The following is a 14,415-nucleotide window of genomic DNA, read 5'->3' as shown; positions in this document are numbered from 1 at the left end:
ATATTGAAGTATATTTTTAATTCTCCTTCGTTTGTAGATAGTACATGATCCCTAATTCTAAAAAAGTGATGAAGTCCTCTTTTAACAGGAGCAAAGATTTTACTTTTGTTAGGGTTGTGTGTTTGATGAGAGCTGAACCAAGCTCTGGACCATGTAAGATTTCATTTTGTCATCACTACATGACTCTGAGGTCATGGCTGTTATTTCAGATTTGACAGATAAGAAAACCAATGCTCAGGAAGGTTAAAACTGTACACAATTTAGTGACCAAGCAGAGATTCAAATAAAGATCTGTCCAGCTCTTGAGTTAACTATCCATTCTACCATGCTCTATCACTTTACAGAAGGTCTGAAGTGAGTGGGAGAAACTTCTGTGGAGGAAAAACCAAACCAAGAGAGCAAGTTGCTTATGCCAATTCATAGGAGGATGATCAGGGTAACGAAACACAGAGGGAATCTGGTAGCATTCTTTAAACAATGAAAGGATTATCAGGCCAAAGGACCTATTATGATTGATTTACATAATCCCTAAGGGTAGACTATGAACCCATATATATGTGCAAGTTGCAGGGAAACATCATTGTGTGAAAGAATTTTCCAAACAGATAATGATAGACTGCAGTTGCTTCGAAGCTAATCAGTTTTCTGTCAGTGGACACATTCAGTCATATGGTGTGTAACCATTTCATAGCCTATTACCAAAAACAATCAGATGTAAAATCTGCAGTTTGATGAAGTTGCCTTTTAAAAAATTCTGACTGCTGTCAGTTGAGTAAACTATGCAGTTAGGTTAAATACCAAAGAAAGTGATTGAGTGTTTTTCCAAATAAACAACTGAAAGCTGATAGCCTAGATTATAGCCATGCTGGGGTTTCTGCTAGATATTTTTTTCCTTTGGTTTTTCTTGAGTGTATAAAAGGTGACTTGGAAAGCATACCTCTTTTTTCTAATTTTGAGTAATCATATTTTACATGACAAGTTAAGCATATAACATGGCTGAAATCAACTTAAGTAAACTCATATGTCAAATTGAAGATTATAAAACATCCTACATATATAGGTATATAGATGATTCACTTCAACTAAAATGAGGAAGTATTTCTGAATGTAAATGTTTTGGTACCATCAACCTATTGGTTTTAAAGGACATATTAAGTTTTGTAGAAAACCTTTGATTTCCTAGTTGTTGTATCGTATAGGGCTTTGGGTGAGTCATTTAAGTATATATACCTTCAGTTCAGTTCAGTCACACAGTTGTGTCTGACTCTTTGCGACCTCATAAATTACAGCACATCAGGCCTCCCTGTCTATCACCAGCTCCCGAAGTTTACCCAAACTCATGTCCAACAAGTCGGTGATGCCATCCAGCCATCTCATCCTCTGTCCCTCTGTCATCCCCTTCTCCTCCTGCCCCCAATCCCTCCCAGAATCAGGGTCTTTTACAATGAGTCAACTCTTCGCAAGAGGTGGCCAAAGTACTGGAGTTTCAGCTTTAGCATCAATACTTCCAATGAACACCCAGGACTGATCTCCTTCAGGATGGACTGGTTGGATCTCCTTGCAGTCCAAGGGACTCTCAAGAGTCTTCTCCAGCACCACAGTTCAAAAGCATCAATTCTTCGGCGCTCAGCTTTCTTCACAGTCCAAATCTCACATCCATACATGACCACTGGTAAAACCATAGCCTTGACTGGACGGACCTTTGTTGGCAAAGTAATGTCTCTGTTTTTTAATATGCTATCTAGGTTGGTCATAACTTTCCTTCCAAGAAGTAAGCATCTTTTAATTTCATGGCTGCGATCACCATCTGTAGTGATTTTGGAGCTCAAAAAAATAAAGTCTGACACTGTTTCCACTGTTTCTCCATTTCCCATGAAGTGATGGGACCAGATGCCATGATCTTAGTTTTCTGAATGTTGAGCTTTAAGCCTTTTTAGTTCTTCACTTTCTGCCATAAGGGTGGTGTCATCTGCATATCTGAGGTTATTGATATTTTTCCGGCAATCTTGATTCCAGCTTGTGCTTCTTCCAGCCCAGCGTTTCTCATTGGTGTACTCTGCATATAAGTTAAATAAGCAGGGTGACAATATACAGCCTTTACACACTCCTTTTCCTATTTGGAACCAGTCTGTTGTTCCATGTACAGTTCTAACTGTTGCTTCCTGACCTGCATACAGGTTTCTCAAGAGGCAGGTCAGGTGGTCTGGTATTCCCATCTCTTTCAGAATGTTCCACAGTTTATTGTGATCCACACAGTCAAAGGCTTTGGCATAGTCAATGAAGCAGAAATAGATGTTTTTCTGGAACTCTTGCTTTTTCGATGATCCAGCAGATGTTGGCAATTTGATCTCCGGTTCCTCTGCCTTTTCTGAAACCAGCTTGAACATCTGGAAGTTCATGGTTCACGTATCGCTGAAGCCTGGCTTGGAGAATTTTGAGCATTATTTTACTAGTGTGTGAGATGACTGTAATTGTGTGGAAGTTTGAGCATTCTTTGGCCTTGCTTTTCTTTGGGATTGAAATGAAAACTCACCTTTTCCAGTCCTGTGGCCACTGCTGAGTTTTCCAAATTTGCTGGCATATTGAGTGCAGCAGTTTCACAGCATCATCTTCCAGGATTTGAAATAGCTCAACTGGAATTCCATCACCTCTACTAGCTTTGTTCGTAGTGATGCTTTCTAAGGCACACTTGACTTCACATTCTACGATGTATGGCTCTAGGTGAGTGATCACACCATCATGATTATATGGGTTGTGAAGATCTTTTTTGTATAGTTCTTCTGTGTATTCTTGCCACCTCTTCTTAATATCTTCTGCTTCTGTTAGGTCCATACCATTTCTGTCCTTTATCAAGCACATCTTTGCATGAAATGTTCCCTTGGAATCTCTGATTTTCTTCAAGAGATCTCTAGTCTTTCCCATTCTGTTGTTTTCCTCTGTTTTCTTTCATTGATCGCTGAGGAAGGCTTTCTTATCTGTCCTTGCTATTCTTTGGAACTCTGCATTCAGATGCTTATATTTTTCCTTTTCTCCTTCGCTTTTTGCTTGTCTTCTTTTCACAGCTATTTGTAAGGCCTCCTCAGACAGCCATTTTGCTTTTTTGCATTTCTTTTCCATGGGGATGGTCTTGATCCCTGCCTCTTGTACAGTGTCAGGAACTTTTGTCCATAGTTCTTCAGGCACTCTATCAGATCTAGTTCCTTAAATCTATTTCTCACTTCCACTGTATAATCATAAGGGATTTGATTTAGGTCATATCTGAATGGTCTAGTGGTTTTCCCTACTTTCTTCAATTTAAGTCTGAATTTGGCAATATATACCTTGGCATAGCACAAATATGACTAAATTACAGTCATAAAAAGATTGAGAATTTAGAATTGCATGTCAATATAGAATTTTAAAGCATCCCATATTTACACTCATCTGTATCTGCGTATTTGAACCTATTCAATGAATAAACAAATGGGAACTTACTTCTCAATAACTTTGAGCATTTCACTTCACACCTCTGAGCTTCTTCCTGTCTACAAAAGGAAGGAATTGATTCTGAAATATTTCATGTGTTTTTCTAGTGTAAATGGGTAAGTTTGTAAATTTGGTAATGTATCAACTCCCGGAGAGAATCCAGAAATACTTAAAAATCAAGTGTGATTAAAATAGGAAATGTTTTCCGTACTCTTCTGTGGTTTGCAGCTCATGTCCTCTCTGCAAATCAGGATGCTTGAACCCCAATTTTCATTAACCACCCACCTCTATGCAGACAATTTCCAGATCTTCCTCTTCTGCCCTGACCTTTATGTTCTCCCCAGGCACAGATTTCATCCTGTTTATGAAACATCTTTACTTAGATGTTCTGCCATCACCTAAATCTAAACATGAAAAAACCTAAAAGGAATTCATGGTGTCCCTTTAGCCTATCTATCCTGCTTTTCCTGTGTCTTCACTTTCAGGCAGAGACCCTGGGTTTCCCCTGCCCAGTCCCAGGCATTCACATCTGGAGGCTAGCCTCAAGTTCTTCTGGTTCCTACTCAATGCTTTTTAATTTCTGTACTTTCACATTTTCACAGTCTCATCCTTGTCCATGCCTTGTACTTCCAGACTTATTTTAGGGGCTTCCAGGCAAACCTACCTGTCTGTATTCTTTTCTTATTTTCATGGACTCTATGAAAGTTATAGAATTCTTTCATTCAAATGCCTTTTGAGCAGCAAGACAAACTTCATTCCCGACTCTAATAATTTAGCAGCTGGTATGTGGCTTTAGGGTGGTACTTATTTTTATATATAAATTCCAAGCATAAATGTTTACTTATGTAAGTTCTATCTTTCATTCTAAATTAGGAATTTGTTTAAGATTAGAACCGGGTCCTTTCCTCTCTTCTTCTTTTTCTCCTTATAGATTTTATCGAATAGCCACTTGTGTAAGACATTCTACCAAGCACTTTGGCAGGTACAAATATGGATGGAACATGACTTTTATCCTTAGGAAGAGAACTCCTACTTCATAAAGTAAAGGAAACTAAAATTTATTGAGTACATTTATGTTGCTGGGTTTAGGTCAAGGCGTAAATTATCTTATTTAAGTCTTCTTGAACACTTTCTTCCAGTTTTATTGATTTATAATTGATATGTAACATTTTGTAAGTTTAAGGTGTACAACATAATGGTTTGATATATTGCAAAATGACTATCTCAATAAGGTTAGTTAACACATCCATCACCTCACATAGTTTTTTTTTGTGTGTGTGTGTGGTGAAAATTTTTAAGATCTCTTTTAACAACTTTCAAATACATAGTATATGGCATTGTTAACTATACTCTTCTTAACACTTTGTACAGTTAAATTATTATTCCCATTTTATGGATAACAAGGTTCAGTTCAGTTCAGTTCAGTTCAGTCGCTCAGTCGTGTCCGACTCTCTGCGACCTCATGAATCACAGCACGCCAGGCCTCCCTGTCCATCACCAACTCCCGGAGTTCACTCAAACTCATGTCCACAGAGTCGGTGATGCCATCAGCCATTTCATTCTCTGTCGTCCCCTTCTCCTCCCACCCCCAACCTTTCCCAGCATCAGAGTCTTTTCCAGTGAGTCAACTCGTCGCATGAGGTGGCCACAGTATTAGAAGAGGTTAAATCACCTCTAAGTTTGTTGCAGCTTCCCGGGTGGCTAAGAGGTAAAGAATCTCCTGCCAAGTCAGGAGACATGGGCTCGATTCCTGGATCTGGAAGATCTCCTGGAGAAGGAAATGGCAAAGCATTCCAGTATTCTTGCCTGGAAAATCCCATGGACAGAGGAGCCTGGTGGGCTACAGTCCATGGGGTCACAAAGAGTTGGACACAACTTAGCAACTAAACAACAAAAAAGGCTTATTGACTGTGAAACCCCATTTCTTCCACTGACCTGTACTGGAATCTATATTTAATAGTTCCTAAATTAATGGCATTAATTCTGGTATTATAACAGCTTGTTTTCCAGATGGTTGCTTGCAAGTTTAAGTAATTAATATGCATCTAGACTTTCGGTTTCTTTTCTCATAAATAAGTGGTGCTGTGGTTACTGACATAAACAAGTTTATTATTTAGATCATAAACACTATTGTAAACAGTATTCCATGGAACAAAGAAGATCTATGTATCTGAGAAACTATATAATAATATGGTATATTTAGATCTCAAAAATTTTATTTAATTTTAAAAATTCATTTAAAAATGTACATTTGTTACTTAATTATATATCATATGCTCCCTTTAAAAAAAAAAGATGTAGCATATAGCTATTCTCTCAGATGAATTATTTTGTTAATCCTGTCCTTCTATAAACCTTGGTAGGGCTTTTTTAGGATGCCCATTATTAAACCAAATAAGGCTATTTTTTTCCCTCCAAGACCACGCACCACATAAAATAGATTTGTATCTGGAGTGATTTTTGTTAACAGTCATCAAAAGAACATCAGATAATTTCTGTGATAGCCATGGCTCAAAATCTCTATCAGGTTGAGAGGTAAATAGTAAATATAAACGTATGTTTTTTTCCTGCCTGCCAATTCACTGCCTTTCAAGATTACTTTAATAAATAATTACAGTGTATGATAAAAGTTCTTCAGTTCCCTTGTTTACAGTAAAACCACTGCCTCTCTACTGCAAACCTATTTTGTGAAAATATGACACTTAAAAATTTTGCATAGAAATTATCAAATTATTTCTGATAAGTATTTTAAATGTTTGTATAAAGCTAAACAATCTTTATCAGGAAAAACCTCTGCAATTATTTAAAATGAGATTAAGACAAACTCCCCCCAAAGATGAATAAAGGTAGAGATAGTAAAGATTAAGATAGTGACAAAGAAGAAATGGATAAGGACGAAGGTAGAGGAAAAGGAAGGGAAAGGAAAAATAATAATGAAGCTAAAATATGAGTTTCCACATGGACCATTATTAACAGAAGTTTGTGTGATTCCTTGTCTGTCCCTGCATTGTGAAACACACTTGAGTTTCCTTCTTTCCTAGGCTTAGATAGCATTATGGATGGTTAAGATTTTCTGTACCTATCAAGTTCTTAAGAGTAACTGAGTTAGGTAAGATTTGAAGACTAAACTCCATACAGTAGTTACCAGCACAGGATTTTCCTGACACCAGAGAGAAATAATCATCTAGTCCGGCAGGTCAAAGCACGCTGGAGAGAAATGCCCTCCAACAACTCCCCCCCATAGAGCCTGATGTCTGGTAAGTGAACTTCAGTCTCCAGTACTATCAGTCCTTTGCTTTTCAGAAACACTTAATTCAACTAAAGTTTTTTTAGTCCTAGATAAAAGGATACCTGCCTGTCCTCTTAGTGTCTGCTTTAGTCCATCTGCCATCATCTACTATGCTTGGTGATTTATCACTTCCATAGCTTGTCAATTAAAAGTGCTTACAAAGACAAAATCTGCAATAATGTTTCTAGCATGTTTAATAGAGTTTGGTTAAGTAAACATCCTCAACCAAAGCAGCAAGAGATCTTAAAATAAACAGAGCTACTGTGCCAAGTTCACAATTACTTACATATTTAGTGCTCTGCCCATCTTCTAAGCACAGTCATTAAAACCAGATTTGTGTATTTAATGTAATTGTCTTGAAACCATAGCTGTTTAAGTACTATAGGCCATTTACATACTTGAACCTTTTTTATTCTCCTTACTCCTTCAGTTTCAAAATAAAAACTGGAATTTGTTTCACAAAACTTATTTCAAGGTAGCTAGTAACAACTCTCTCTAGAACAAGCCAGACCAAATTACTGATCCTAGTAGAGTCAACTGTTCGTTGGAGGAGACACACTGTTGTTCAGATTGTCCAAACCAAGTGTTCTTTGGGAGAGTACTGAGAAGTTTCAAATCTCAAATTAGAAGGGTAACATGGTTAGTTTCTTAAAAGCCCAGTTAAAATGACAACCAAAAAATATCAGTATTAAGTGTAGCAATATAAGCAGTATTAGATAAATATATAAATTTTGAAGAAAGTCTGCCCTGGAGATGTAATCTTACCTCCCTGGCTCTCAGTTTCTGGCCTGGGAAATAGTGGCAATGGTGAGAAATGTAGCTATATTGGAAGGTGATTTTTTAAATTAAAGATAATAGTATAATAAAGTTATTCACATGTTCATGTTCAATAAGTGTTAGCTATTATAGTGTTCAAATAGAGTCCCTTGGACTGCAAGGAGATCCAACGAGTCCATTCTAAAGGAGATCAATCCTGGGTGTTCATTGGAAGGACTGATGCTAAAGCTGAAACTCCAATACTTTGGCCACCTCATGTGAGGAGTTGACTCACTGGAAAAGACTCTGATGCTGGGAGGGATTGGGGGCGGGAGGAGAAGGGGATGACAGAGAATGAGATGGCTGGATGGCATCACCGACTCTGTGGACATGAGTTTGAGTGAACTCCGGGAGTTGGTGATGGACAGGGAGGCCTGGCGTGCTGTGATTCATGGGGTCGCAAAGAGTCGGACACGACTGAGCGACTGAACTGAACTGAACTGAACTGAATTCCAATTTTATATTTCCATCATTGTTCATATTCATACTTCCTTGGTGGCTCATACGGTAAAAGTGTCTGCCTACAATGCAGGAGACCCGGGTTCGATCCCTGGGTTGGGAAGATCCCCTGGAGAAGGAAATGGCAACCCACTCCAGTATTCTTGCCTGGAAAATCCCATGGACAGAGGAGCCTGGTAGGCTAGAGTCTGTTGGGTCGCAAAGAGTCGGACACGACTGAGCGACTTCACTTTCTTTCTTTCACTATTCATGTTCATCCAAGTAAGTTGTTGATTTTCAAATATTTCTCCCATATATTTATCTAGGAATTTATATTCATCTGTTAACTATAGTGGCTTATTCTTGCTCCAGTATGAACATTTTAAGCTAAGACATTCCATTGAAGGAGTGGATGATGGACATAAAATGAGCACAGAATCTGAGGAGCTGTCCTCATGGGCCAGTGTTTAGTTCTATTTTGTTTAACTATATCATTAGTGAACTGAAAAAGGAAGTAAGTAGCATGAGAAACATATCTGCAGATGATAAATGAAGATGAACTTCAAATTCCCAGGAGAGGAGAATATAAATAGATGCTCAGAAAGTTCTGAAATTGGTAGCAAAGAAAGAAATGTAGACCTAAATAACAATCTTCCATATAAGCTCATGAACATTTTAATAATGTGAGACCCAGAAAGAGGAAAGAGCTAAGCTGATAGATAGTACAAATAGTACAACTTGCCAATGGCACGGAAACCCAAAAGAACATAGTATGCGTTCTCTAATGTTAAATGCAATCTACTTTTCTCATTTCTTAAATGTATCAGTATTTCCAGTGTAGCTCAGTTGGTAAAGAACCTGCCTGCAGTTCAGGGACTCAGGTTCAATTCCTGCGTTGGGAAAATTCCCTGGAGAAGGAAATGGCAAACCACTCCAGTAATATTGCCTGGAGAATTCCACGAACAGAGGAGCCTAGCAGGCTACAGTCCATGGAGTTGCAAAAGAGTCGGACACGAATGAGCAACTAGCACACAAATGTAATTATGAAATTGAGATTACAGTCTAGCATAGTGTTGGGAAGGTCTTAGGTTTGAGACACAGCACTGATACGAGCTGTGTGTCCTTCTGCTTCTGTAAAATAAAGAGAATTATATTGCATACATCGTAGGGTTGTTTTGATGGTAAAGTGAGTGTTGCATGAGACTGTAAATTTCATGAGATCAGCAGTGGTGGTGGTTTGCTCACAATTGTGTCTCCCATCATCTGTTGTGATGCCTGACATGTGATGGGCAACAAACACAAGTATTTTGAGCTATGATACTGAATCACAGTGTTGTTTTGAAGGTTAGGTAATATATATGAGAATCTATCTTGAGCTTTTATTTATTTACTTGATTACTTAACTGCCTCCTTTCCTAGGATGCCGGCTCCATGTGAGCAAGAAAATTGCTTTCTTATTCCTTGCTATATTCCCAGTGTCTAGAACTTTGGCATTCAAATGTGGTTTTCCAGCCAGTGCATGGATCACCTGGAAGTTTGTTGAAATGGTAGAATTATGGACCTAGATCCAGACCTGCTGAATTAGAATCTGCATTCACTATCCACTGATAGTTCTTAAACACATTAAATTCAAGAAGCACTGGTTTATCCTGTCCCTAGTATTTGGCAGCCCACTCCAGTGTTCTTGCCTGGAGAATCCCAGAGACGGTGGAGCCTGGTGGGCTACCATCTATGGGGTCACACAGAGTCGGACACGACTGAAGTGACAGCAGTAGCAGCAGCAGCAGCAGCAGTATTTTCTCTATAGACAGTTATTGGAGAAATGACTGCAAATTATATTAGATTTAGCAGATTTAGCATGTATAAAATTTACATTTAGCAGATTTAAAATTCTTACTGCATGTACACATAATGTTCTTAATAGCTTCAGTGAGGTATAATTTACATACCATAAAATTCACCCATTTAAAATGTAAATCCAATGACTTTTAGTAAATTTACAGAGTAGTGCAACCAGTCCTACAATCTAATTTCAGGAAATTTCCATGGTTCTAAAAACAAAGTTCCCATCTGCAGTCATTCCCCATTTCCAACCTCAATCCCAAAACCAACTACTATAATAATATTGTTTTAATATCTACCCACCCATTTTCTATTTTAGATAGAGAATAACTAAAGGGAGAACAAATAAATCTCTTCCATTCATACTTCAGTAAATAAGAATGATTCTTGAATGAGTTTCACTGTGATTTAACTTGCCATTAACCACATCTAAATGGAATTGATAAACAACTAAGAATTCAAATGTGGTTCAAGACAGATGGTTACCACTTTCAGGGAACAAAACATTTTCAAATAGTTTTTTTCCCCTAAACTTATTGAGCACACATTTATAAGCAAACATTATCAGTCTAACAAAAACAGAAGCTGAAGATTTTAGTCTTCTTTAATACACTAATTACAAATCATTGCTATCCAATCAGGTCAGTCCTATGCCAGTTTACAAGCTTTAACTTAAGTTGCTATTTGATGTTTTGCTTTTCTTTAGAAATTTGTGTTAGCTGAGACTGACCTTCTTTCGAAAAGTCTCTTTACTCATTCATGCCCTCTACTGAATTCAGGTCTTAAGTTCTTTCCCATGGACTTTTGAGCAGGCCAGTAAATGATCTCATTGGCCCCAAATACTCTGTACTTATCTCCTGTATTCTGTCCTCCCAACTCCAAGAGGAGGTATTTCAAGTCCCTCTGCTTAAAAAACTTACATGATTCAAAACTACCCACAAAATGAAGTCCAAACTCTCATACATTTAGTCCAGCCTGTTTTTCCTGCCTCATTGCTTGCCACACTCACATTCCCATAGGCCTATTAAGCATGCTACACTTCTCTCTGTTCTCAAAACTTGCCAAGCACATCGCGCATCCTCTTTATCTTTGCTAAGGCTGTTCCCTCCCTGTTGAATGTTATCCATTTTCCCCATTCTTAGGCATTGGAATCATATTATTTTGTTGTTTTTCAGTCACTAAGTCATGTCTGACTCTGCAACCCCATATTTAGACAATAGCAAATACTTCTGTAACCCATTTTTAAATATTCACTCCTTTACTGCTGCTGCTGCTAAGTCACTTCAGTCGTGTCCAACTCTGTGTGACCCCATAGACGGAAGCCCACCAGGCTCCCCCCTCCCTGGGACTCTTTCCCTTGTGTTAACTTATTGTATTTTAACTCAAATTTATTACATTGAATGGTGAACACTATGCCGTAGTTAATTATGTTTTCCACCACATTTCATAGAATATGAAATATAGTAGGAGCTTAATAAAGAATATATGAATTTATGAATGGTTGAGGAATCTTTGAAATCTTGCCTTTGAAGATTGTTGGACCTGGACTAGTTATGACCTCTGAATGAGACATATACTTCCAACTTCTCAATTGAAAGTACTTTTGTGTATGTCCCTTTGGTACAAAAGTATCTTTTGAAACTTTTAAATTTCCTGTTTGAGATAAGGGAAAGCATTAACAAGATGGGATTTTTGTAGAATTGGTCCTAGATCCCTGGTTTATGATGGAAGTTAATATCCTGTTTCATCCATTTAAAATCACAGACTCGAAAGGAATTGAAAGATCATTTTTTTCAAGCCATTAATTTTCCAGATAAAGGAAATATTGTTCAGTGTCTTTATTTGTACAGTTTTCTTTTTCATCTCGCATGGTTGAGATTTGGGTTTTGTTTTCAATCCTTTATTCAGTATTTCTCTGTTTAAATTTATTTTTAATTGAAGGATAATTGCTTCACAATATTATGTTGGTTTCTGCCATAACATAATGTTTATCACTAAAAGGATACATATCTCTTTATTAATGACTTAATTACATGCTCTGCCTTGAAATGTCCTTTCTCTGCACAGGATTTTGAAAGCAACAAAACTATTTCATAAAGAAGGATTGGTTTCCTAGGGCAGAACTCACCACACTAATCCACTTGCAATAGAATGTTCCTTTCTGAACATTGTTTGCCACTCGGTAGCCATTAGGTCGGAGAAGGCAATGGCAAGCCACCTCAGTACTCTTACCTAGAAAATCCCATGGATGGAGGAGCCTGGTAGGCTGCAGTCCCTGGGGTCGCTAAGGGTCAGATACGACTGAGCGACTTCACTTTCACTTTTCACTTTCACACATTGGAGAAGGAAATGGCAACCCATTCCAGTGTTTTTGCCTGGAGAATCCCAGGGATGGGGGAGCCTGGTGGGCTTCCGTCTGTGGGGTCACACAGAGTCGGACACGACTGAAGTGACTTAGCAGCAGCAGCAGCAGCCATTAGGTACTGTGTGAATGCTGGAATGGGTAGCCTTTCCCTTCTTCAGGAATGAAAATGAACTATGTGGTACCAAATTAAAAGTTTGAAATTCGTTTGTGTCTATTTCCCCTCCTTTATTTATCAATTTTGTATTTGGGAAATCATTAAAAAAAAAAAACAACGCAATTTCACTTATACCCCTCCCGATTGAGCAGTAATCTCAACCACTATATAAGAAAGTACAATGTGCTTTTGGCTCTCTGAGCGGCACCATGGTGGTGGGCAAGAACAAGCGCCTTACGAAAGGAGGCAAAGAGGGAGTCAAGAAGAAAGTGGTTGACCCATTTTCTAAAAAGATTGGTATGATGTGAGAGCACCAGCTATGTTCAATATAAGGAATATTGGGAAAACATTGGTCACGAGAACTCAAGGAACCAAAATCGGGTCTGATGGCCTCAAAGATGGTATTTTCGAAGTGAGTCTTGCTGATCTGCAGAATAATGAAGTAGCATTTAGAAAATTCAAGCTAATTACTGAGGATGTTCAGGGCAAAAACTGCCTGACTAATTTTCATGGTACGGATCTTACCCGTGACAAAATGTGCTCCATGGTCAAAAAATGGCAGACCATGATTGAAGCTCACGTTGATGTCAAGACTACCAATGGTTACCTGCTTCGTCTGTTCTGTGTGGGTTTTACTAAAAAGTGCAAAAATCAGATTCGGAAGACCTCTTACACCCAGCACCAGCAGGTGCTCCAGATCTGCAAGAAGATGATGGAAATCATGACCCGAGAGGTGCAGACAAATGACTTGAAAGATGTGGTCAATAAATTGATTCCAGATAGCATTGGAAAAGACATAGAAAAGGCTTGCCAATCTATTTTTCTGCTCCATGATGTCTTCGTTAGAAAAGTAAAAATGCTGAAGAAGCCCAAATTTGAATTGGGAAGACTCATGGAGCTACATGGTGAAGGTAGTAGATCTGGAAAAGCTACTGGGGATGAGACAGGTGCTAAAGTTGAACGAGCTGATGGATACGAGCCACCAGTCCAAGAATCTGTTTAAAATGCAAGCTCTTAATGGTGATAAATAAAAGATCTTATTTGTGGTGGAAAAAAAAAAAAGAAAGTACAATGCTTAAAAAGTATATCAAGAAAAAAAGGAAGAAAAAACTTTTCATATCAATGTAAAATATGAATGATTATTGAGATGTTTTTCAAGAAATAGAATCTATTATTTTAATGAAACCTTTCTTTATAAGGCAAGAATTATAAATGACAAATTGGAAGGAATGCATCCAGGAATAAATACCTAAGAAAAAAGTACAGTTAAAGCTAGAGAGTTTATAAAGAACATGGACAGTGAGATTAGCAGTTCTCTTATATTGTCATGATGACCTCAATTGTTCAAATAGACCACGACATAAACTGTATATATCTCCCTTGAAATAAATACCACTAACAGTATTATGAAATATCTAATATATATTAAATACTTTATTTAAAATCTGACAGGTAAGTTAAACACTCCTGTAGATTTCCCTTGCCTTCCTTAGAAAGCTGTATTTCAGAAAATTTAGTGGGAAAGTAAATATGCTTGTCTCACCTGACTTCCATTATAGCATCATCTTAGAATGGGCATACTCTCTAAATAATTTATTTAAAATGTGTGTGTGTGTGTGTGCTATGTGTTAAGTCACTTCAGTCGTGTCTGACTCTTTATAGCCTTATAGACTGTAGCCCACCAGGCTCCTCCGTCTATGGGATTCTCTAGCCAGAATACTGGAGTTGCTTGCCATGCCCTCTTTTAGGGGATCTTCCTAATCTAGGGATTGAACCTGAGTTTCTTATGTCTCCTGCATTAGTAGATGGATTCTTTACCACTCTGGAGAAGGCAATGGCAAGCCACTCCAGTACTCTTGCCTAGAAAATCCCATGGATGGAGGAGCCTAGTAGGCTGCAGTCCGTGGGGTTGCTAAGAGTAGGACACGACTGAGCAACTTCACTTTCACTTTCACTTTCTTTACCACTAGAGCCACCTGAGAAGCCCTTATTGGAATTTAAACAGAACTGGGAGCTTAAGAAGGCAGGGAAGACTTCATAGAAACT

At 38.1% G+C, this 14,415-nt stretch overlaps 1 protein-coding gene and 1 pseudogene across 2 annotated transcripts in view; both read left to right on the top strand.

The window, feature by feature from the left end:
- The window catches only part of ANGPT1 (angiopoietin 1), a 310,595-nt gene that overhangs the window by 61,498 nt on the left and 234,682 nt on the right, over nt 1-14,415 (top strand). The window lies entirely within an intron of this gene.
- Nucleotides 11,648-13,720, top strand: LOC129559854 (small ribosomal subunit protein eS1 pseudogene; annotated as a pseudogene).

The sequence above is a fragment of the Moschus berezovskii genome, chromosome 16 (genome assembly GCF_049115385.1).
Source record: "Moschus berezovskii isolate FMDL1 chromosome 16, NW_MosBer_1.0, whole genome shotgun sequence".
Taxonomy (NCBI): Eukaryota; Metazoa; Chordata; class Mammalia; order Artiodactyla; family Moschidae; genus Moschus; species Moschus berezovskii.
This window is presented reverse-complemented; position numbering and strand designations above follow the sequence as displayed.